General features: G+C 38.1%; 2 protein-coding genes and 2 long non-coding RNA genes across 4 annotated transcripts in view; all 4 read right to left on the reverse strand.

Moving 5' to 3' along the window:
* Nucleotides 1-3,768, reverse strand: part of soul5l (heme-binding protein soul5, like) — a 74,492-nt gene extending 70,724 nt beyond the window's left edge. The window contains exon 1 of the mRNA XM_077718535.1: nt 3,762-3,768. The gene's annotated coding sequence lies outside the window, so the exon portion shown is untranslated. The remainder of the gene's footprint in view (nt 1-3,761) is intronic.
* Nucleotides 1-6,076, reverse strand: part of ubn1 (ubinuclein 1) — a 48,411-nt gene extending 42,335 nt beyond the window's left edge. Inside the window, exons 1-2 of the mRNA XM_077718532.1 lie at nt 5,877-6,076; nt 5,638-5,754 (exon numbers count right to left, since the gene is read on the reverse strand). The gene's annotated coding sequence lies outside the window, so the exon portion shown is untranslated. The remainder of the gene's footprint in view (nt 1-5,637; nt 5,755-5,876) is intronic.
* A 357-nt stretch (nt 6,077-6,433) lies between these two features.
* On the reverse strand, nt 6,434-11,395 carry LOC144198471 (uncharacterized). The gene is made up of 3 exons (XR_013326719.1): nt 11,303-11,395; nt 10,233-10,445; nt 6,434-6,661 (listed from the first exon to the last, which is right to left on the reverse strand). It is a non-coding gene; the product is annotated as an uncharacterized LOC144198471 (long non-coding RNA).
* A 340-nt stretch (nt 11,396-11,735) lies between these two features.
* Nucleotides 11,736-24,455, reverse strand: LOC144198472 (uncharacterized). The gene is made up of 6 exons (XR_013326720.1): nt 24,406-24,455; nt 20,576-20,660; nt 17,588-17,713; nt 15,891-16,041; nt 13,622-13,699; nt 11,736-11,836 (listed from the first exon to the last, which is right to left on the reverse strand). It is a non-coding gene; the product is annotated as an uncharacterized LOC144198472 (long non-coding RNA).
* Nucleotides 24,456-24,808: the final 353 nt, after the last annotated feature.

The following is a 24,808-nucleotide window of genomic DNA, read 5'->3' on the forward strand; positions in this document are numbered from 1 at the left end:
GGAGGAGGAGGTGGTGGTGGTGTGGGGGGAGGGAGTTGGGCAAGGTGAGGAAGAGGAGGAGGAGGAAGAAGGAGTCGCCCTGACATTTCAAATTAAGCTCTTCCAGTTCAAAAAGCTGGAGTTCTTATCACTTTTCCTTTCTCGCTCACGTTCCAATTTGCGGCCTCCTCCTTCTCTCTCCTCCTCCTCCTCCTCTCCTCATCCTCCTTTTCTCCTCCCTCCTTCTCTCCCTCCCTCTCTTTTTAGCACCTTTGAGAGATTAACAGTTTTGAAGGCAGCCCCTGCCGACATCAAAAGAACGGGAGAGTTGCTCAGAGTATTTCCTTCGCTCGCACTGACGGTGATCGGCGTCCAAACCGTTTGAAGTTGGTGGGTTGGCAGTCGACAGTTGCGTTATATGATCATCTTCTTAAGAAAAAAGATGATTAAGCGATGAATGTAATATTTCTAGACGACTTGACAATGCAATTTTGCAAAGAAGCCTTTCTGACAATGGTTTTTCTCGTTAGAATCAGCAAATATTCACAGTTAAGAGGTTGGAATTTGACATTTTTTAGTTAAAAAGTGCCTTTGAGCGATATAAAAAGCTATAGTATGAATTGACACTGTAGTTTGGCTATATGTTGGCCTTTGACATCACCATACATGTCAATCTCGGACATTTGCTCCCCTTATTAGGCGCTAGAAAAACGTAAAAATGAAATCATTGCAGATATTTACTCACATTGGGCGCATTTAAAAGTTAAAAATGTTCTCCAAAGTAAATGAAGTGCCCAAAATGTATGCACTAAATTTAAGATTCTGTAGATGTCACAGTATGACGCTGACAGCTTGACTGTCTGGGTACATTGCTTACTAACGTGCTATATTCATTAAAGAGAGACGCATGCGTATATCTTGGTTAAAGCATAATCATATTAGCAGTCGACAATAGCATTTTTGTCTTCTACCAGTGACCGATACGAAAAACATCTGGGTACATTGCTTACTGACGCACTATAGATAAGAGTTTGATATTAGATCGGATTACACCTGAAATGATTAAATTAAAAATTAAAGATAAGGTTAAGGTTAAAGCATAATCATATTAGCAGTCAACAATACCATTTTTGTCTTCTACCAGTGACCGATACGAAAAAAAATCTGGGTACATTGCTTACTGACGCACTATAGATTAGAGTTTGATATTAGATCGGATTACACCTGAAATGATTAAATTAAATCGGTTTTACAAAAAAGTACTTAAAAAAATCCTGTACAAAAGTTGTTATATGGCGTACAAAATTTGAAATGATCAAAAAACGTATAAAATACAAGAAAATGTATAAATTGACAGGTATGAATCACAGTTTTCCCAAAGAAATAAGACTATAAACAATCCAGAAGCTAAAATCAAACAACTGAGTTACCCAATAGCTTGTAATTATTAATCTATCAACAAAATAGTTGTAGAAGAATCCACAATGTCTTCACTTTTGACATCACATACTATTTCCATATCAACCAACAACATTAACAGTAAAGAGATTAAAATCAGACATTGACCCAAACAATTACTACTCCAATCAAAATACTAGTAATTAAATCCCAACATTATCTGAGAATATGGCCACCTTCTCCCATTGCACTGTGGCACTAAACTTTCCCCATTTCCAAACAAGCACACAGGAGTCAACTAACAGAATCCCCTACCTTGTTGACTTAAACCCCCCCCCCCCCCCCCCCCCACCATCACAGTTTATCGTCCCACCTCTCCATCCATTTCATCCGGGAGTCTAAACTCTCCAGATTTCCCCCAGTTTGCCTCCTGATTAAGGAGCGAACCGAGCTCCGGCGCTATTCCTCATTCACGCGTCGCCGCGGTAACTGGCCTATTATCTGACAGTTCCACTCCACTGACCTGTCCAATAACAGCTTCCCCATCCCCGTAAATGCCCCGGAGAGAGAAAGCGGAGACATGGAAAATAAAAGGGACAAAAAAAAAGGAAAAAAGGAAGTGTTTGACTGGACGCGCAATGATGGATAAACCCCGGAGATTGTCCTCGTGTTATAAACATTTACGCCGGGCTAACAGATCATCTCCGAGATCCCCCCCCCCTCCCCCCTTTCTGCTTTTCCGCCCTCCCCCCCGACGAAATGAAAGGCCGAGATTAGAGAGATGATAGCTTTTGAGATTGGAGAGGAGATACTAAAATGAGTTTGCGGAGGTGAGACTCCAGCAGTTAAGCGGCGGATAAATTGACGGTGGCGCTTTCCTCGCTGGTTGGCTCTCATGGTCGTTCGGCTAACGCTATGGCGGACAAATCTATTAGACATCAACGACCTGTTTTTAAGTGGTTCAAAAAAAAGGGCGCCCACTTAGACGGGGGGAAAATCTACTTTGGTCTGATTGGTACCATTTTTACATAAATGTTATTCGTGGTTTAAGTAGGGCTTTGCGGTGAAATGGTGCTGAATATTTTATCTATATATATATCTATATTTAATAGTATTTTCTAGTTCATTTTTGCGGGATTGGATAAATTCCTTGATATATTGTGGAAATATGTATGGATAGGTTTGCAGTACAGTATCAGGGTAAATATATATTCATGTATTTTTGTACTGATAAGGGTCGCAGGGGGTGTTGGAGCCTATCCCAGCCATTGGGCGGGGGGGGGGGAGACCCTGAATTGGTCGACAGCAAGGAAACCGATCATAGCTAGGGACAATTTAGAGGGCTAAATTAGCATAGCATGCATGCTAATAATGTGAGAGAACATTTATAAAAGCGAATATTTTTTTCTTTTTTAATTAGATTATGTAGTGGCGGCCATCTTGGGTAGGGCAACCCGCTATGGAAACTCAAAAATGACAAATTGACAGGATCGGCGCATGATTTTAACGTACATTCTAAAATACTGAATATGTCATTTAGCGCAAAAAAAGTGTAATATATCTATTTAATATTTTTTTTAAATGATCGGTTTGTTTTGGACGTCGAGACAAGAATTTCTATTTTGGCACACAATAAAAAAAATTAAAAAAAACATTTAAAAAAATGGCTACAGCCTCAATTATTGTCTGTAGTTAATAGTCCCAAAAAAATGACTGTTTATGTACACTTGTTTTTCATCATTTTAGGCTGTTGAATTCAATTCTATCTCACTTTTTGTGCAAGCCAAGATTTTTTTTTATATTATATTGTAATGCAAAGCGATTTCTAACAAAACTGAGTATATAACTGCCCCTTAAAACCAAAATCATTTCACAAAATAAGAATATTTCCCCTCCATCCTCATTCAACAATATACTCAAACTAAGCTAAGGCCTAAAAAGTGACGAATCATTTCAAAAACAAAACAAAAAATGAAAAAACAACAACATAAAATCTGCAAAAAAAACACTCCACGTTGCTTAACCTTACAATCATACTACTGTTTACGCGCCCTTATGTGAAACGCGTCGTTGTTGTTTGGGAAGACGGGTGGGTACATGTCACGATGTGTCATGTTAGTCAGTGCCCCTCCGACAGCTCATGTCAATAGGCTGCTGATACAGCTGTCATCATGTCGTGGTGTGAATGAGCTTGGCTCGACGGTGCACGTCTGTATGTTTGTACTCTTTCACTACAGTGTATATGTGTGTGTGTGTGTGTGTATGTGAGATGGTAGTCTGGTCCCAGACGGAAGCCCAGAGGACAGATGGCGGCTTCAGACGCAGACTGACACAGCGTAACCAAGTGATTACACACTCAATGACTCCCCCTGACGAGAGCGAAAAGGAGAAGAAAGAGAGGAGAAGTGGGGGTGGAGAAAAAAGAGGGAGAGATTTCAGGGGTGGAAATGGAGGGGGGGGTTAACGGATCAATTATTGGATATTGATGGGGAAAGTGTGAAGATAGGGGGAACATGACAAGCGGAATGAGAAGGGGGGAAAGGTTGTGTTGAGGGAAAGTGGGATTACAAGATGGGAGATTGGAGGAAATGTACAATTTGGTTTGATTGGGAGTTGCTAGGTCGGCATGGACTGTGATTTTTGTTTGTGATAGTGGTCAGCTAGGGATGGACTGTGATTGGTTCGTTGGAGTTGACCAGTCAAAATGGATTGGACTTCATAGGCAGTCTTTTTGGTTTAAATAAATTGGACGTCTATGTATGAGTACACTGTAAAATGTTTTTTTTTCATTTGCATTTAAATATTTAAAAATCACTATTTTCTTACAAGTTAATATTCTATTTATTTAAAATTATTTTTTAATTTGTTTTTATAAACTGAAATTTTTAGTTATTAGTTATTTTATGGATGACCGCGACCATTTTTTTAAGTTTCATTTTCTGTTTTCTTTTCAAAACGACAACTTTTCAGTCCTTAGCTTAATTTGTGCATATTGTTGACCTATTATGGAGCATAAACATTCATATTTTGTTACATGTTTTAGGTTTTAAGATATTTTTAAGTGCCAGCCAGCTATATACCCACTTTTGTTAGAAATAACTTTGCATTACAAATACAACAACAAAAAACCTTGAATTTAACACCCAAAAATGATGAAAAACAAAATGTACATCAACACAGTCATTTTTGGCAATAATTTTATTAAACACAGACAGTAAATGGGGCAGAGTCCATTTAAAAAATATATTTTTAGTCTTTTTAATTGTAGTTGTATTAAAATACAGATTCCTAACATATATTTTTAAGTAGTTATAATTGAGACTTGACACTAGGCCACATGATTAACTTTTGGTGCTATATTTGATGAAGATTTTTGGGGGAAATAATCACACGGCATATAAAGGCCCAAAACTATTTGCATTTGAAATTTTTGCCACACCAACCGGACCTAAGAGTCAGAGAATGATTCACAGGTGTCGCGAACATCCCCATGTGTTTCTTCCGAGTAGCCTTGTCAAAGTTGAGCCTGCTGTTTACGGCCTTAAACCCGAGTAAACTAGTAGGCGCTACCAGCTCAGGTCAGGTCAAGTGGGATCATGGGAAAACCTTCCGAAGGCCCTTCTCACCTTTTTCATCTCAGAGCGTCTCCAAAACATCCCAGATTTTACGCTCGGTGCTCCTTTTTTTTACGCTCTCTACAAATACGAAACGTCCGATTTCAACTACAGGAGAAATATCACGTTTCAAAGGCCATTGTTGACGACAGACGTCCAATTTATTAGGACAGGGAGGCGAATAAACGTGGCAACTTTACTGTGTGAATTGTTTAGTTTGGTCGAAAAAACGGGGGAAAATAAGAAAGTATATTACACGTTTTTAAGCTTAATAAATTGTATAGGTTGGGGGTATTTATGATATGATAGTGACGACACCAGCGTTCTAGCCTAATAAACTGTAAAAGTGGACTAAAAAAGTACTACTGTTGCCGGGGAAAGCGGCAATGAAATAATACCAAATACATAAAAAACTTGAAACATTCTCTAGTGCTAGCATTTCTATAACATGGACAAGTAACCACAGTATGCTAACAAAGCTAGCATGTTTACAATTTGTTTGAGGTATAACACATTTCATTTGAATAATTTAGCATTTGGGAACTTAGGAACAGCACCGTAATTAAGGCAATCATCTATCTAGCTGCTAAAATGCATTTTATAATCTTTAAAGATGCTAAAATAGTAAGTTAGCTTAAGTACTCACCAATATGATTAGCCAAGAGTCTTCAGGTGATCACATTTCACATCTTTCCTCAATTCACCTCTTTTCTCGCTATTTTAACATTTTATAAAATGTTCAAGAGGGAGACGTGTTGAATAGCTAAAAAGAGAAAACTGCCATTTTTATTTTGTATTTATTTACCGACATAGCGTATTCGTGTAACTACAAATGGCTTGTTAAATTAGGTAAACATATTAAGGTGTGTTAACTGAGTTACTTACCAACACGATTTGCCACTTCTACTTCGTGGCTACTTCGCTTACCATTTTGTAAATTTTCATGGTTTAGTAGATGTTGAAAAGCTAAAATATGACCGTTTTATTATCTGACATAGCATAACCAAGCGATTACACACTCGATGACAGATGCTAAAATAGTTAACAGCGTGTGTGTAAACGCGTGTTAGCTTAGCTTACACACCGGCATCATTAGTCAATAGCGATCATCACAACTCAATTCGACTTCCTGGTTATACCATGTTGTAAAATATTGAGGGGGGAAAGTATACAGAAGTTAAAAAATAGCCATTTATTACGGATTTTTGGTTGTAAAACAGATATAAACTATGTTGGGGTTGATTTAAAAATAGATAATACGACAAATTAATTGTCATAATTTAAACGCCATGGAAACTATACTTGTGTTCAAAAGTGTCAAAGAAATATTTGTAATGGTTTAGTCTAAGCAGGTGCATCTTGATTGTATTGACTTGAATGCTTTTATTGTCATTATACAAGTATAATGAAATTTAAAGCGTCACCATTAAGTGTACAAATAAATAGCCAGTCAACATAATAAGTAGTCAACATAAATAAGCGATTACATTAATAAAATGGGTACAAAAAGTGATTAAGTGGTTAGCCTGCTGGAGTTTTAGTGCAAGTACAAGATAATGACTTAGTCTTGATTAGGTCCAGAACTTAAGTTGAACATGGTGATGGTTCTTGGGACTGTTTGTCTTGGCTGTTATAGTCTTGTAGTTGTCAAGGTGGAATCAGAGGCAGAACTAAGGAAACAAAAGTCCACAACTTGTAAGCCGATGAGTTTAAGATGGATCAAATATAGAAGTTATATGTCTGGTACTTTTTGCAAAAAATAATGAAGAAAAAAAAAATGGAGAAGGCAACGCGCATTCATTGCCGAGACGAAGAACGGGAGCATAACGAAGCAATTGTACCTCGTCGTCGCCGTGCAGAAGTGAAGAGGCGTCGGTGCGTGAAATAGTCTATTATGATAAGAATTAAACAGGTTTATCAAGATGAGATGGAGAAGGAGAAACGGCCTGATAAGAGTGAAACTTAGTCGACGCTAACACGCCACGCGATCGCTAGTCGCGATACGTCCGCAAGGTTTCGCATCAGTGCTAGTGAGGCCCTTTAAAAGTGCTTGACTGCAGCTTTAATCAAATTTTAAAAAAGACTTTTTCAAGTTTTATACATTTAAAGTGGAATAACTTTTAGACATGCAGTTTTGACTGTGATAGCAGGGTTTCTTTTTAGCTAATTAGCTATAGCAATAGAGCACGGGTGTCAAAGTGGCGGCCCGCGGGCCAAATCTGGCCCGCCGCATCATTTTGTGCGGCCCGGGAAAGTAAATCATGAGTGCCGACTTTCTGTTTTAGGATTAAATTTAAATGTAGAGTATAGATGTATATTAAAATTCCTGATTTTCCCCCTTTTAAATCAATAATTGTCATTTTTTAATCATTTTTTCTGTGTTTTTAGTTCAAAAATCATTTTGTAAAATCTAAATTTAGATTTTAAAAATTCTAAAATAAACATTGTTTTAGATCTATAAAAAACTGAATATTCAGGACTTTAAATCCATTTATTTTAATCCATTTATATATAAAAAAGTAAATATTATATCTAAAATGGCCCACATTAAATCAAGTCGACATTAAAGCGTCCCTTGAACCAACCCGAGTCTGCCACCCTTGATACAAAGCATTAATAAATAAAAAAACATTCCTGAAAAATGACCATTTGATATCTAACGCTAATTACCCTTTTTTTACCCCAGCACCCAAATACACAGTAAAAAAAATGAATAAAACATGAAATGATTTTATCACCCCGCCATTTATTCCTTATTAAACAGCGCCATGTCCGACTTTAGCAGGCATAATTCTTCATTTTAAGGCATTCTTTGGACACCCTCCCTTACAAATGCGTCCGCATTTGAATACATTTGCATCCGATCCATCACGCGCTCGTGTTACTTAAGACGCCGCCGTCTTGGCATCACGATAACAGCCACATGAAATAATATCCTGCTCGGCTGCCATCTTGTCTCCTCATTCTCCTAACTCTCGTTTTTTTTCCTATACCTTCATCTCGCCCCCCGGGTAACCTTTTGACCTCTTGCCCATCCTTCACAATAGCCGCGGATGCTAATGGGCTTGGCGCTAACTGCGGGAACACCCCAACTATGGGTGTTTGTTTAAAAAATGGTTGGAGATATAACATGAAAAGTGTAATAATGATATTTACCTGGTGTGTTTAACATGTGGTGCGCGCGTCATTTCACGGTGAGGATTAAAGAGGGTCAGGTATGATAATTTGTTTCCTGTGACCTGCACATCGCATTGTTTCCCACACTTGTCACTTTATGCCATCGGAAGGGTGTCCAAACTAAGGCTCGCAAGCTAGCTTGGCTCTTATAAGTCATTATCATTGAATCTAGCCTGCACAAGAAGTAGTAGTTCAGTCTATGTTCTTGTTAGGCATTTAATTATTATTTTTTTATGAGGTTAGAGGTCAAAACCTGACAATATTTTGAAATTAAAGTAGGAAATGGACAAAAATTTATGTACTTTGTGTTATATTTATGCTAAAAATAATCGAATGTGATAAGTAAAGACATTTTAGCTGTTAATTTTTTTACATTTTTTTGTGTAGTCACTGGACATTGTCTTTTTGATCTGCAATTTTTGTATTAGTAGTAAAAATTCAAATAAATATACAAAAAGATTTCATTGAAAAAAGGATTGAATGACTATTGTCGTCAATGGCAGCCAATTAAATAAGCTTTAAAATACATTAAAATATTTTTTTACTTAATTCCTACTTTTTTAACTTAACAAATACTTTCAAGTTATTTTTTTGGTTCAAAAGTGGCAATGGCAAAAAAACACAAACAAACAAAAACACACATGGTAGTGAAGAATATGTCAAATCCAGATTATCTCCAGAAAGCTGCGTCTAAACGCGCAAGTCATGTTTTTAGTCCTGTTGGCCGCTTCCCTTCTCCACTCACTGTATTTGTTTGTGTGCGTTTCCCGTAAGTTATGGCGCGTTATCATAACAACTGCTTCTCCTGTCAACAGCCCATAATGTCTGATTTACAGGGTTGCCCTCGGTAACCAGAGGGAATTGAGTGCTCTGGAAGGAGAGAGAGCATCTGTCACGCACGTCAGTAAGACAAGGAAACTCCTTGCGTGCTATTGGTGGATCTAGACCTCCATTTTTTTTTAACCAAAATCATTTTTTCATGTATTTTTTTCATTTTTTATATATATTGAACAACTTTTTCTCTCTTTTCTCTTCTCCCTATTTGATTTTTTTCGCTTCACATTCACAAGAATTCTAGACCTCAATTTTTTTTAACTAAAATTATTTTTTGGTGTATTTTTTATCTTTTTATTTTTTAAATATATTGATAAACTTTTTCTCTCTTTTCTCTTCTCTCTATTTGATTTTTTTTGCTTCACATTCACGACAATCTAGACCTCCATTTTTTTTTCAACCAAAATTATTTTTTGGTGTATTTTTTTATCAATTCTTTTTAATGTATTGATAAACTTTTTCTCTCTCATCTTTGAAATTCTTTCTCTATTTAGATTTTTCTCTTCACATTAACAACCAAAAAATAGCTACATTCATTTCCAATGACCAAAAAACTAAATAGGAATTTCAAAATAAAACGTGCCCTGTAGTTTTACATTAAAATAAACATGTCATTATCAATTACAAGCAATATGGCGTCATTTTAGGGTTTTTACAAGTCACTTTTGTTAAATTAAGGCATTTCCAGTGACTTCCCATTAGTTTTGGTCCATTTTAAATTCCCTTTGACCTCATTGGCTACTATTAAACCCCCCCATTTTGCCAAGGGGGGCTAGCTACACGAGCGCCGTTGACCTTTTGCGTCCGTACGAAGGGATGTCGCGCACAAAGAGCTCTATTAACTAGGAAAGGCCATATAATGGGGAAACAAGACGGGCCTTACAAAAAGGGGAACAGGCCCCAACTAGCGCTATGCATAATGTAAAAGCGCTTTTAAAACAAGCATCTACGGGACCCCCCCCCCCCCCCCACCTAACAGCACCCCCCCCCCTTGTTATTAATTCTCCCAGCGAAATATGAAATACCCTCCGTGCACGTTTCTTAGGATGGGAATCATTGTTGTGTGTAATTATGAAGACAATGTTCACAGGGATTATCAAAGAAGTGAAGGGGAGATAAGGATGCGGTAGATGAAGAGGGTGCCGGAACCACAAGAAAGACGAAGAGGAGGAGGAGGAGGTGGTGGTGTGGGGTGGGGAGAAGAAAGAAAGAATGAAAAGAAAAGATTACCTCTGTTCTGTTCTTTTTTTTTTTGTGGAGCTATCGTTCCACTCAAAGCGCCTCCTCCCCTGCCGTCCTTCCTTCCTTCTTTCCTTCCTTCCTTCCTTCCTTACCGGGTTATATTAGCATGATAATGATGTGGTGGTGGAATAGGGCAGGTCTTTTGGACATGTAGACAATGCTATCGCCCGACCAGGCGTTTGGAGCGTGGAGAACAAGACGCTGTGGGACAAACATATACACACACACACATATTATACACATGAAAATTGGTCAGTGGATTGAGAGGATTTCAATGTGGAGAGGGGAAAGGATTGTGTGGTTTATATGGGGGGATTGAGGTGTTATTGGTTGTTACATCGTTGATGAGTTTTGGGGAATTAAGTAGCTGTTTGATTATTGTGAATTTACTATTTTGTGATTTTTTTCTGCTGTTATTTTATTATTATTATTTAAAGTTCATAAAAATGTGAAAATTCACACTGAAATTTGTTGCTACTGGGACTAAACACTGAAGAAAAAAAGTATGTAAATTATACAAAATATTTTAAAAAAAAGGTAGTTATAGGTGACCCTACTTTGAGATCTTTTGTCTGCTAGATTATATTATTATTATATTTTTTAAGTTTGTAAAAAGGTGAAAATCCACACCGAAACTCTTTCTATTATGACTCAGCACTGAAGAAAAAACAAATAAATTATTAAAAATATTTTTTAAAAAGTTAGTTATAACAGTGGTGACCCTACTTTGTGATTTTCCATTTATCGCAGCCATGTTTGGTATACATTAATATTTTTATATTAATATTTGAGGGATTACTGTCCTGCCATCCACACTATTATTTCTGTAGATTAATGTACAGGAACCAAAACCCAATGTCTACAATTAGTTCTTAATCTCAGTTTCCCATATCTTCCTTCACCAACACACCCAAATAAAATCACCAAAACCACCCAAAAAAAGTCAAATCCACCCTTCAAAATATAAACTTAACTCACTAAACTAACCCCCAAATAGAACAACACTCCTAAACACACACAGACAACCACAAACAATTTAAACCAACAAAAACTTTTACCATCAATGGCTCCCACTTTGTTGTATTGGAACGCTCTTTCACCAGCAGTGGCGGCCAACGAGTTCAACTCCATGACTCTTCCTCCTCCTCCTCAACTCGATATCTGTTCTGGGAACATCATTAAGCTTCTTGTCTGCTAATCAACAGCGCCCCCCAACACACACAAAAATACACACACACCGCGCGCTGACAAACGGATGGTGCTTCTTCACAGATCTGGAACATTTTCCGGGTCAGGCCCGGAGCCACGGGCCCCACGGGATGCCGGGCCACCCCACCGCTTGAGTGTCGGGAACCGGGGGCACGGCTCCAGACACCCACCACCACACACCCGTGTGTAAACATACTGTACGCACCATCATGGATGACGGCGAATGCGCGAGCCCGTAACGTCTGTCCGAGCGTAAAACACACACACACGCATACATACGCCATAAAAACACACCAAAAAATCCATTTGGCGACGACAAAAGCCTCATTGATGTCTTCCTCCTCGTCGGGGGGGAACAAAATGAACATTTCTAGAGCAAAAACCTGTCAAAAAAACGCAAAAAAAACAACATTTTAAAGATTATCCTTCCCTGATAGGTTAGCACAACAAGCTTTTCAAATATGTCGGATACATAAACATGCAAGTAGAGTGTTAGAAACCAGTCGAGAGGAGATATTACAGCTGTCATTATCACGTTTAAGGGGCTTTGCATTGATACACTAACATATACACACACCCATCCACATATACACACATATACATAGATAGATAGACACACCCACAGGATAAGTGTATTCGTAATGATGGCTTTTTTTTTCCAGTTCGAGGCTGTTTGCAACAAATAGTCTGGCATTTCCCAGATTACCGTCGGCGCACATGAAGCGCTAGCAGGGGGTGCCGCTGCCAATCTGTGGCGTAACCTTAATCCATCTTTTATCCTACGCCGCATCTTGCGTTGGCTTGTCAATCCTCCTTTCGGGGTCTACCGAGACAAGCTGCCACCCATCAGTTTTCATCAATGGCTTCTAATGTTTGGGGTTTGTTCGGGGATGACATTGTGGGTGCATGGGATTGACGAGATTGGGGGGGGGGGGGATTCTTCTTGGAATTCGGGGGGTGAATCTGTGAGCTTGGGCAATTTTGGGAGGGTAAACAAGAATAGTTCGCTTATTTAATTGGTCGGATTTGGTGGAAATTTTGCCTAACTAATTTTGGCAGATTATATGATAAGTGGTACTTCTATATATGAAATGAATTGGTTCCAAAAGTGGTTTTGTAACTGTTTTTTTTATCTGTAAGTAGTGGCATTTTATATTGAATTAGCAGAATTAATTTTACGATCTGTAATACTACCTCCTCATTTCTTTAAAAATGATAAAAGTATTTTGTGTGAAATATGTATTCAAATGTAGGAAGCCATTAAAATGAATAACAAATGCAAATTGTTTACACAATGTACACAAACACGTAAATTAAGGGTGTCAGACTCGGGCTGGACCATTTTAGATATAATATTTAGATTTTTTTTATATATAAATGGATTAAAAAAACTGTATTAAAAGCCCTGAATATTCATTTTTTATAGATTTAAAACAAACTTTATTTTAGCTTTTTTTTAAATATATTTTTTGGATTGATTTTTGAACTAAAAACTAAAAAAATGATTAAAAAATGACAATTATTGATTTAAAAAGGGCTAAAATCAGGAAATTCAATATACATCTATACTTTTAATTTAAATTTGACCCTAAAACAGAAAGTCAGCATTCAGTATTTACTTTCCCAGGCCACACAAAATGATGCAGCGGTCCAGATTTGGCCCCCGAACCGCCACTTTGACACAAAAGCATGTTTGTTTTTGTTTGTCATTTTGTAACCTGAATATTTCATATGTAGAAATACCACTGTATACATATACACACACAATTATATACACATTTAGCATGACCCAAGCACGTATATAGTATCAGGCTAAAGCATTGTAGGTTATTATAGGTAGGCATCTAGCGCTAACCGGGGTTAGCTTATATCTGTGCGGCAGATGCCAGCGGTTAACCTTAAGTTCCCCTCGCCGTTGGAGGTGAAAGATCAGCAGAGGACTCGGGGGGGCGTCTTGTGCGGCGGTGCTCCCACAACAATGTTCCGCTCAGTGGCGCTACGACATGTGTGACGCCGCGTGCGCTAACTTAAAGGGAGCTTTGTGGATAGCAAGTCGGGGGAACTAATTGTTTGGAGCAACCCGAGAGGAGCCGGAAGGGAGGACGACCACGACGATGGCGGCCAATGAGTGAGGAAGCAAAGCCGAGGGTCATAAATTAAGGACTCACCGGATATTGGCTTTCCACATGGTGTCGACTTCATGGGTCAGTGTGGATGTTTTGCTATCTCTGACCACAGAACACCTTCTGTAACAAAAAGCAACTATTTTAAACGATTTCTGGGCCTTCAAACATCAAAAACACAAAATGTATTGTTAGAACTACATCTTGTTTTAATTTATAAAGTCTTCTACAGGGTTAATTACCCACAAAAATCCAATATTAGGTTATAAATGTGGGTCAGGACCATTTTAGATATAATATTTAGATTTTTTTTATATAAATGGATTAAAAGAACTGGATTAAAAGCCCTGAATATTCAGTTTTTTGTAGATCTAAAACAATGTTTATTTTAGCTTTTTTTAAATATATTTTTAGATTTTACAAAATTATTTTTGAACTAAAAACAGAAAAAATGATTAAAAAATGACAATTATTGATTTAAAAGGGGGAAAATCAGGAAATCTAATATATATCTATACTCTTCATTTTTATTTGATCTTAAAATAGAAAGTCAGCACATCATTTACTTTTCCGGGCCCCACAAAATGATGCAGCGGGCCAGACTTGGCCCCCGGGCCACCACTTTGACACCCATGTCCTAAATATACTATTTAAAAATAATTCTGGAAAAACAGCCATCATTCATTATAAGCAAGAATTGTAAAAAAGCAAAATCTCCATCTTCAAAAAATATATACATTTAAATCACATTTTCACCCCTATTTTTTTATACCTTTTCCATTTTTTTTTTGATTCAAATACATTCTCGATATTTCCTTCCATTTATTTTAATGTATGTCAAGTTTTAAACCAATTTGAGCCATCTTTTTTATATATTATTATACAAATCCTTTTCATGCTAGTTCAAAAATAAACAGGCACTCTTTTATGGCCCCTACTTATTAGCACTAGCGCTAACACAGAGTTTACCCTAAGTGACCTAATGAAGTGGCTAGCGCCATTAGCCGCGTGGCTAAGAGGCGGCCATCTGCATGCCAATGGCTGCCTTTTCATGCTAATGGCTTCTCGGAGATGTGCGCCCGAATACTAAACAAGAGGCGGGCGGCGTGGGGCGGCCAGACAGTTTAGATAAGTTACTCATGAGGGACAAAAGACACCAAAAAAAGAAAATAAAAGAGCCAGGGCTTGGAGGGCTACTTAAAATGCAGCGGGCCTCCCGTTTACACGCACAGCCGCACAACGCTTTAGCCAAATTGGACTTTTTGTTATTGGTTGTGAAAACGACGACGTGATCGCCTAACATTGCCTAATTTGTAGATTTTAATCTTTTTGGGGTCAAAAAAGGGACAAAAACAATTATTTTCGGACATAAAAAAGGGGAAAATAATATTGGTGTTTAGCTAAAATGTTTCTTATAATGTAAGTTAATGTATAATTATTAAATAAAATTAAATAAAAATGTAAAATTATTGAATAAAATTAGATATAAATGTAAAATTATTGAATAAAATGAGATAAAAATGTAAAATTATTGAATAAAATGAGATATAAAAGTAAAATTATTACATAAATTGAGATAAAAATGTAAAATTATTATATAAAATTAGATAAAAATGTAAAATTATTCCATAAATGTAGATAAATGTAAAATTATTAAATAAAATGAGATAAAAATGTACAATTATTAAATAAAATGAGATAAAAAATGTAAAATTATTAAATAAAATCAGAGAAAAATGTAAAATTATTAAATAAAATTAGCTAAATGTAAAATTATTACATAAAATTAGATAAAATTGTAAAATTATTAAATAAGATCATCCATTTTTCTGCTAACCTTTTTCTCTCATAAAAATCATCAGAAAAAATTGCTATACATTTAAAAAATGTTTTTTAAAGATTTGGACTATTTTGATGTCAACAATTGGCACCTAAAATTTATTTCATAATAAAAATAGACCTTTAACACAAATCCTGTGTTTATAAAACATTTACTTTATAGTCCTGTTTAAAAGAGTTTAAAGTTTATACTATTTACAAAGCACTAATGATGGAAATCTTACATATTTACACATCTAAATGCGTTAAAATTAAATATAAACATGTTCATTAACATATGCTATCCCTCATTAAATAAAACCACTTTCCACTCATACTATTATGATTCAAGTGAAATTTACTCCTGTCAATCAAACCAATTTTGGACGTGCATTGCCGTCACTGGCCGCCAGGTGACCTCCTGAACTTGACATAGCCCAATCCCATTAAAAAACACCAACAATCCTTCCCTTTCTACTTCATGACTTTAGCTCACCTGTGTTTTTGTTGTCGCCGGAGTTAATGGATCGGCACCCGCTTAAAAGTGAGGTCGCCAGGTCAAAGGTCAGCGCTCTCTCCCTTTGATGCCAGCCGGATATCCCCGGTAGGAAGAGGAAGCCCCCGGAAGAGGCTTTCTTCATGGATTACTTGGAAAACACACAGAAAAACCACGTCATCAATCACGGCCATTTACGCACCATAAGGATCCTTAGGTGGCTTTTTCTTGGGAAAATACGGGTGACGTCGCAACATGTGGCGGAAAGGGCGGCGGCCATGTGTTTTCCTCCTTTGCCGACTGGCCTGACCTTTGAACTTTCCCGTATTTAAATTCATTAGTGAGGAAAGAGCTTGAAACTAGTTTTTTTTAAAGCTACGGTAACCCGATTTTTTCCCAACCCGAATTTAGCCGAGTTTTTGTACGTGCCTGGCTTGGATTTCCTCAGCAAATCCACATCTGCGTGCTCGCCACTAGTCCATAAATTCATCTTTAATAACCATCCCTCAGCAGCCGTGAAAGCCGCCGCACGTCACCGGCGCCCTCGCGAGCTTTTAACCGTAAACTTTCCACTTCATTTAGAAGGCAAATTGACTTCAATTGATTCCAAACGAGTTAACAATTAAGAGCGAGTTTGGTAAACAGCGGCGCCGACATTTAGCTAAAGCCGCACAGCTGTGCGAGGAGGAGACATCTGGCCGGGGATGTGTGGGTGCTTATCCTCACAAGGGTTGCGCGGGGTAGACAATATATAGAATATAAACAGACAATATCAGGGAATTGGACATCTAGCATTGTCAATATTAGGCACAGAGGTCATTTTGTGGGCATTTTAGGGTACGCACAGGTCAATTTTGGGTGATTTTGTTGGTTTTGGTGCATTTCCAGATGTTTACCTATTATCTTTGGGGCATTTTTTTAGGGTGACTTGTTGTTGGTTTTGGGGATTTCTAGATGTTTTCCTATTAGCTTTGGGGCATTTTTTCGGGTGACTTTCTATTGATTTTGAGGCATTTTTTTGGGTGACTACCGATTGGTTTCAGGGCTTTTCCAGATGTTTTACTATTGTTCTACTGCTGTAGGGCATTTTTAAGATCACTTCTTGTTACTCGGGGCATTTTTTTGGGTGACTTTCAATTGTTTTGGGGATTTTTCTGGGTGATTTTCTATTGTTTTTTATCTCCCTTGATTCCTGTTGGTTTTGGGGCATTTTCCTGGTGACTTTCTGTTGGTTTTTGGGCATTTCCAGAGGTTTTCTATTTATTTTTGGAGCATTTTTTAGGGTGACTTCTTGTTGATTTTGGGGCATTTTTTCGGGTGACTTTCCGTTTGTTTTGGTACATTCCCAGGTGATTTCTTGTTACTTTTGGGGGCATTTTTTTGGGTGACTTATTGGTTTTGGGGCATTTTTTTCCACTTGACTTTCTATTGGTTTTGGTGCATTTCCAGGTGATTTCTTATTGATTTTGAGATGTTTCGTATTGGTTTTGGGGCATTTTTTTGGGGTGGCTTCCTATTGGTTTTGGGGCATTTTTTTGAGTGACTTCCTTTAGGTTTTGAGGCATATTGATAGGTTGTAGACTACACATACTGCATATTGAATCAATTGCTAATGCTAACTAGCCTGAGTCTTTTCCGACTAAAACCAAACATTAGCAGGATAACACATCACAGATCTCAATGACAAAAGCCCTTACCTGGCAACCCAACATCCGTTTCAATCCCCGGATGCAGTAGCATTTTTTCACCAGCAGTCTTCCATCCATCTCACTCCTTTGGGCCAACACGTGCGAACAGATGGCGGCCCGAGAGAGAGAGGGCGTCTGACGGGAGGAAGAAGGGGAGGAGGATGGAAAAAAGATCAGCAAACTAAATAATTGCCTCCTAAATTGTTTTCCAATTAGCCTCATGAATCAAACCTCTGCCCCTTATGAACGGGCGAGAGGGCGGGCGAGCGGGCAAGCGTGCGCGGGTGGGCGTGGCCTGGCTTTGTTAAGGTCTGAATGAGTTGTTGATGGGCGCAGCAGCTTGGGTCTCTGAGGGGTGGGAATGGGGGGCTAAGTTGATAATTGCAGGGGAACTTGGACTCAGTCTATCTAGCTAACACACAAATACACACAAACCAGCTTTGTGAGGACGTCCCTTTGATTAAGCCACTTAAACAAAGTGTACCAGCCCACCTCCCATAATTCCCATCTCTTTGTCTCTGTTAGTGCGCTTTCCCTTTCGTGTGTGTGTGTGTGTGTGTGTGTTGTGGGCGTGGCTACATTCAAGCCTCAGCTGCTGTTGTGTGCAAGGGTGAATTACACGCTGTGCTGGAGTGTTGACAGGAGCAGCTGGACATCACCCAGCCATAAAGTGTGGGCCCGTAGTATGTGTCATGCGCCCCCTGGTGGTGGTAAAGCAGACTGCAGATGGAAGGATTTAGACACAGGTGTCCAATTCAAAGTTTTGGGGGGTCAATTTGAAGTTTTTTTTCGTGTGAAGGGTGTTTTGAGACTATTTTGGATTAATTATTTTGTTGTTTAGGGTGTTTTTGTATCTTATTTTGAAAAATGTTTTTAATTTTTAATGTTTGTATCAATATTTTGGGTGCCTTACTTTTGTGTAGTACGCAATATAATTGAGGGAATTAGAATATTTGCAAGATTTAAGTAAATAATAGTAATAAATTTGAGTATTTTTATTTAAAAAATAAATAGGTTATTTTTCTTTGTCCTTATTTACATTATGGAAGTTTTCTTTGAATATTGTGAAGTACAAAATTATTTAAAATTGAAAAATAATTAAAAAAACAACTAATTAAAGTCTAACTATGATTGTTTTTGACGATTTTTTTTAGCCAAATTACCTCAAACCAAATTGGAAAACCCTTACAAAACTCAATAAAAACCCAAAACTGCGACAAACCGTCTTTTTTTAACATAACATGGCAAAATCATGCTGATTTAACAAAAAAACATGAAGTCCTTCCACTTAAATTTGCCTTAAATCCCCCAAAATAATCATCTAACAGACACTTACACCCAACTGTAAAACCATCTTTCTCCTCCATATATTATTTATTTTTTTGGCCTCAATTCCTTTTCTCAAAAGAGCGAAACGGCGCCAAAAAGAGGCCCAACGACAACCTGGCGGCTAGGTTAGAGCGCCGTGACCCTACATTGAGCGGCCTATGAAAGAAAAACGGCGTCCAGGATGTTAAGGACACGCTTTGTACCTCTCGTACTCTGTCAGCGTCAACATATTTGAGCAAGGCCCGTCGTAAATCTGACGCCCGACGCTTGAGTTATACGTCCCGATTCTCGGCGGCGTACGGCAACCTTCCACGCCGTCTTTCATAAATATGGCGCTGTGATGTCACCGGCCTGTCATTGGGGTTTGGAAGCGGCGCAAAAAAAATGGGAGGAAATAGGACGCTTTGGCTTTAAATAAGCACCTTTTAACATCTGTTAAAAGTCAACTTGACTTTTTTTTTTTTAAAGTTACATGAGCGTCCAATCCTTTGTACGGATTGGACGTCTATGGTTGTCAGTGAATGGGTTCATAGACAAAGTTAGAATGTTAAACTATTGTTTGAGGGGGAGTGAGCGACGGAATATGAATCCAAATTCCATTCTGGACATTATTTATGAACTGAGGGTTGAAAAGTTGTATATAGCGCATTTTCCGGACTATAAATCACAGTTTTTTTGAAGTTTAGCCAGACCTGACTACTACTCAGGAGCAATTTATAGGTTTTCTTTTGCCACTATGACTACTAGATTGTTAGAATATGTTGTTTAGGCTAAAGTTAGGTAACATTTTATGATATTTTAATGTATTTTTTGTTTTTATCAGATTGTGATTGTCACTTTAACAACTAAAAGTGGAAGGACTTCAAGTTGACCCTTTAAAAAAAAAAAAAAACAAGGCTTAGAGAAACAAAAAGAAGTTTGGACATCCCTATTATGGCTTATTTGTCGCACCCTGAGTGTGCTTAACATATTTCAAGTTAGTCCAAATACAATCTAGAAAGATTTGAGTAACTTTTTTAACAGAAAGAGCGCAAAACAATACATTTTTTAAATAAGATTTCCATTTACGGATTAATTGTTGCACTCTGAATGTGCTTAACATATTTCACGTTAGTGCATATACAATCTAAATTAATATGAGTAACTTTTTAACAGAGAGCCATAAACAATTCCTATTTTTAAATGTGATTTTCTGAGAAAACCATACTCAAAGTCTAAATAAATAAAAAAAAAAAAAAAGCTTTTAAGGGTCATTTCAACAACTTTAAGTACAAAAAGTCTCATAATTCTATCAAAAAAAAATGATAAACGCAACACTAGAGGTACAGTTTAGCTCACATGTTAACTTAAACCCCTATGCACCCATCAAAAGAGCCACATACGGCTCCTGAGCCACATCTGGCTTCCTTACGCCCTATAATAGAGGTCACAAGAGTGACCCTGTGACAAGCAACCACTCTTTCAAAAGGGGAAAAATCAATAAAGCCCAGAAACAAAATGGCCATTGTGCTATAGCGAGTGTCCGGCAATGGTGGGTGCATAATTTGGCAGGTGGGAGGCGGCATGGAGGTGTGTTGAGGGGATTGGGCTTCGGGGTTAGATGAGATGGGGGTGGGAGGGGGGAGGGGAGGGTCTTTGGGCAAGGGAGCGTGTGCGCATATACATCACCTCATCTTTAATTAGCTGTCATCAGCTTCTCTCCGCAGATGAAGCAGCCGCTGATAATTAAGCGTCAAAGTCGCTCTGGCCCTCCCTGCGTGGCACAAATAAAAGACAAGATAAGGACGTGTCGCACACTCGTCAAAAACCGGGAGACCGTTAACCCTTAAGATGACTGGATTGGGATGAGGAAAATAATTAGGAAATTAAAAAAAAAAGGAAAAAATTGGAAAATTATTCATTTAAAAAAGATGAAAGAGAAGACAACATAGAGAGTTATGATTATTTCATTGTTATCATGCTTACCTTGGGGATTGAAAATGTCCAATTGGTTTTAGGTGGGAGGGACGGATGGAAAATGTGTCAATGGCAATCTAAGAAAAATGACTAATATTCATAAAGCATTGGAGTAATACATAATTATTTATAGATACATTTTTGATAAAAAGAATAGTTTACAAATCGAAAAATTGAGTTGAACAAAACAAAAAAATGTGGAAAACCTATTAGATCGAAAATATTACAAAAAAATCCATATTTTCCATTTATTTCTACTAATTTACGATTTTCTAATCATTTTTTTCATCAATTTTTTAACAACTTTTGATCATGATTGGACACCTACATAAAAACTACAAAAACTACAAAAAAACCTGAATCTTCCACCATTGCATTGGCCTCAACATAATTTCCACCTCTGAAAATAAGCACTTTTGCTGTTAGCGTATCGTTAGCAACCATTTTTTTCCCCTTGTCCTTCCACAGAAAAAAAGACGGAGACGAGAGTAGCTAATTAGAGAGAGTGGCGTAAGTGGACATATGTGCGGCCAGGGACGCGTTGGCCAACACTCGACGGGACGGCGCCGCGGGGGCCCCGCCGCAACCTGTCCTTTTCTCCTCTTCTCTTCTCACCGCCGACTAAGCTGCGTTCGTGTTTGTTTTTGTTTTTTTTCCCTCGTTGGATTATGTGGAATTCAGCCATAAAAATAACAGGTGTCCAACACGAGGTTCGCGGGCCCATTTACGTACTGTAAATTCCTGGCTATAAGGCCAACCTAACTATAAATGAAGTATAAGTTGCAGGGGGTGCTGGAGCCTATCCCAAACCTAACTATAAATCAAGTCCAAGTTGCAGGGGGTGCCGGAGCCTATCCCCAACCTAACTATAAATCAAGTATACGTCGCAGGGGGTGCTGGAGCCTATCCCCAACCTAACTATAAATGAAGTATAAGTCGCAGGGGGTGCTGGAGCCTATCCCCAACCTAACGATAAATGAAGTATAAGTCGCAGGGGGTGCTGGAGCCTATCCCCAACCTAGCTATAAATCAAGTATAAGTCGCAGGGGGTGCCAGAGCCTATCCCAGCGCCAGGCACCAGGTTAGGGACACCCTAAATCAGTGACCAACCAATCACAGGGCAGAAGGAGACAAAAGGGCAATTTAAAGGGCTAAATTAGCCTAGCATGAATATTTTTAGCATGTGGGCCTATGGGCAATTTAGAGGTTTAATTTAGCCTAGCATATTTTTGGCGAAATAGATAAGCCTTTTTTTGTCAGTCGATGTAAGATAGCGAGAGAAACACAAAAACAAAAGGCCAGGTTAGCTAGCTAGCTAGCCGGTGACAAACTCCTCCCCAACTAGTTAGCAAAGGAGGAAACAGCACGAGACGGGCGCCACAGATGGAGCGGCGGCGAGCGGAGAAGCGAAGCCGCCTCGGCTGTGAGGGGCACCTGCCTCGCCGCGGGGTGCCCTCTTCCCGTCATGTCCTAATCAAATTTACCACAGAGACAGAACGGGCCCCTCCGGGCCCCTCTGGGCCCCTCCCACCCGCCACCCCGATTCCAACACGAGACCCGCTGAGCGCTACGTGCTAATAATCCCAAACCGACAGACGTCAGGTACAGTCAAGTGGCCTTACACTACTGGCTTTGACGCCATTGCTATGACATCACACTAGACGCTAGTGTGTCAAAGTGGCAGTCCGAGGGCCAAATCTGGCCCAATGCCTCATTTAATGCGGCCCGGGAAAGTAAATCATGAGTGCCAACTTTCTGTTTTAGGATCAAATTCAAATGAAGAGTATAGATTTAAATTAAAATTTCCTGATTTTCCCCCATTTAAATCAATAATTGAATTTTTTAATCATTTTTTTATGTTTTTAGTTCAAAAATAATTTAGTAAAATCTAAAAACATTAAAAAAAGCTCAAATAAACATTGTTTTAGATCTATAAAAAACTGAATATTCAGGGCTTTTAATCCAGTTCTTTTAATCCATTTATTAAAAATAAAATCTAATTATTATAGCCAAATCTGATATCCCACGCTAGCGCTAACTAGCGCTAACATCACCCATTCATCGTCAACCTGAGCATTAACAAATGAACTTGACTATTTTGATTGTCGTTCTAGCTGCGTCCACAACCTCAAAATGACGTACAGTTAATTCACAAGGTTCGCGAGGGTGCCGGAGCAAATGCAGGTGATCGAAATCACCAATCCACCAACCCACCAAGACGAAACACCCAAATGTATCATAACCAAATGAACTCATGGCCTATCGACAGCAAGAAAAACCCAAATGATTGGACGCCTGGCGCCCAATGAGTTAAACAACCGGTTAAAAGAGAGAGAGGTGTCACTTTCAGTGAAACATCTTCATTCTGATGTCAATGAATTAATTAGAAGTGTTAATGAGCTAGCGACAGCTCTCCCAAATTAAATTAATACCGTAATGGCCTCAGACAGCGATAATTAGCTTCCCCCATTTCAGTAAACGCTTTCTGGATGGCGTCCGCTCTCTCGCTCAAACAACATCCATCCCCGCGAGCAAATCAGCATCCAGATGTAATTAAGTGGCTCATTAGTGAAGCCCTCACCGATTCGCCCTCCCCTTCCGACAAATCTTCCCGACGTGGACTGCCGAGGTTCTTTTTCAGGGAATTTTAAGGAGGAGACAAGTACTCTGACACCCCCGTTTGGTCCAATAGGAAAAAATAAAACTCGGCATTATACCCAAGCCTTTAATTATTACCGTATTTTTAATATAAATCTATAACTCTACACCGGAGTCAAAGTTCAGTGGTTAGCATAATGCTAACATTTGTAAACATACATTTTTTTACATTATTAATGTTAAAAAAAAGTCAATGTCCAACAAACTTAAATTAAAAGAGCTTAATTTGTTAAATCGGGCGACCAATTATACATTTATTTACATAAATTACATTTAAACCATTTGTTTACACCCATATTTTGTTAAATATTCAATTTAGCTTCCTTTTCCTGATTTGTCGAAATCACCATTTTTAAAAGATGCTAATTTAGCTGACATTATTAATGTAAAAAAAAGTCAATATCCAACAAACTCAAATTAAAAGAGCTTAATTTGTTATATCGGGCGACCAATTATACATTTATTTCCATAAATTACATCATTTAAACTATTTATTTACCCCCATATTTTGTTAAATAATCAAATTAGCTTCCTTTTTCCTGATTTGCCTAAATCACCATTTTAAAAGATGCTAATTTAGCAATAGCGCTACTCAAATTGGATGAAAAAAATATATACATTTAGTACTTTTTCCCTTCTACTTAATACATTTTCTGGGTATCCCTATATTGAATGCTTTAAACGTCAATGGCAGTTAAAGGGTTAAGCCACGCCTTTTTTTCATGCTATTTGTGGAATCTGTAGGGATCTGGCATAAATACCATCTGTCAACAACGGGCTAACCTGCGAGCAAACATTTAGCTCAAGCTATCTCTCGTTTTTCTCTCACACATAACCAGGATTGGTCAATGTCAAATCAGAGTATAAAGCAATTTCCCACTTACTCAACTTGACAATGTCACCTTCTTCGTTCCACGCGCTCTTTGAGGACCCTATGGAACAAAAAAAAGAAGAAAAAAAACACTTAAAAAATGTGCAGATAAAAACATAGAAAAGAAGCAGATTTGTCGACACTTCACGCAAAGATGAAAATGACGCTGAGGGAAAAAAAGGTGAGAAAAGAGAGCGACATGGCAACTACTAAATTAGCTTCTCATCATCACTAATCAGGTATGGGGTGACTTTCTTGCCTCCAGGTGATAGTCAGGGCCATGAGGGAGATGTTTGTGGAAAACAGAGCAAGGGTGGTACTTCTATTTTGACAAATTTGAAGGGTAGGAAATGATTTGATATGTAAATGAATGTTACAATATACGAAAACTAGATTTGAGTTATAAAATACCACAA

Source organism: Stigmatopora nigra, chromosome 6 (assembly GCF_051989575.1).
Source record: "Stigmatopora nigra isolate UIUO_SnigA chromosome 6, RoL_Snig_1.1, whole genome shotgun sequence".
Classification (NCBI taxonomy): Eukaryota; Metazoa; Chordata; class Actinopteri; order Syngnathiformes; family Syngnathidae; genus Stigmatopora; species Stigmatopora nigra.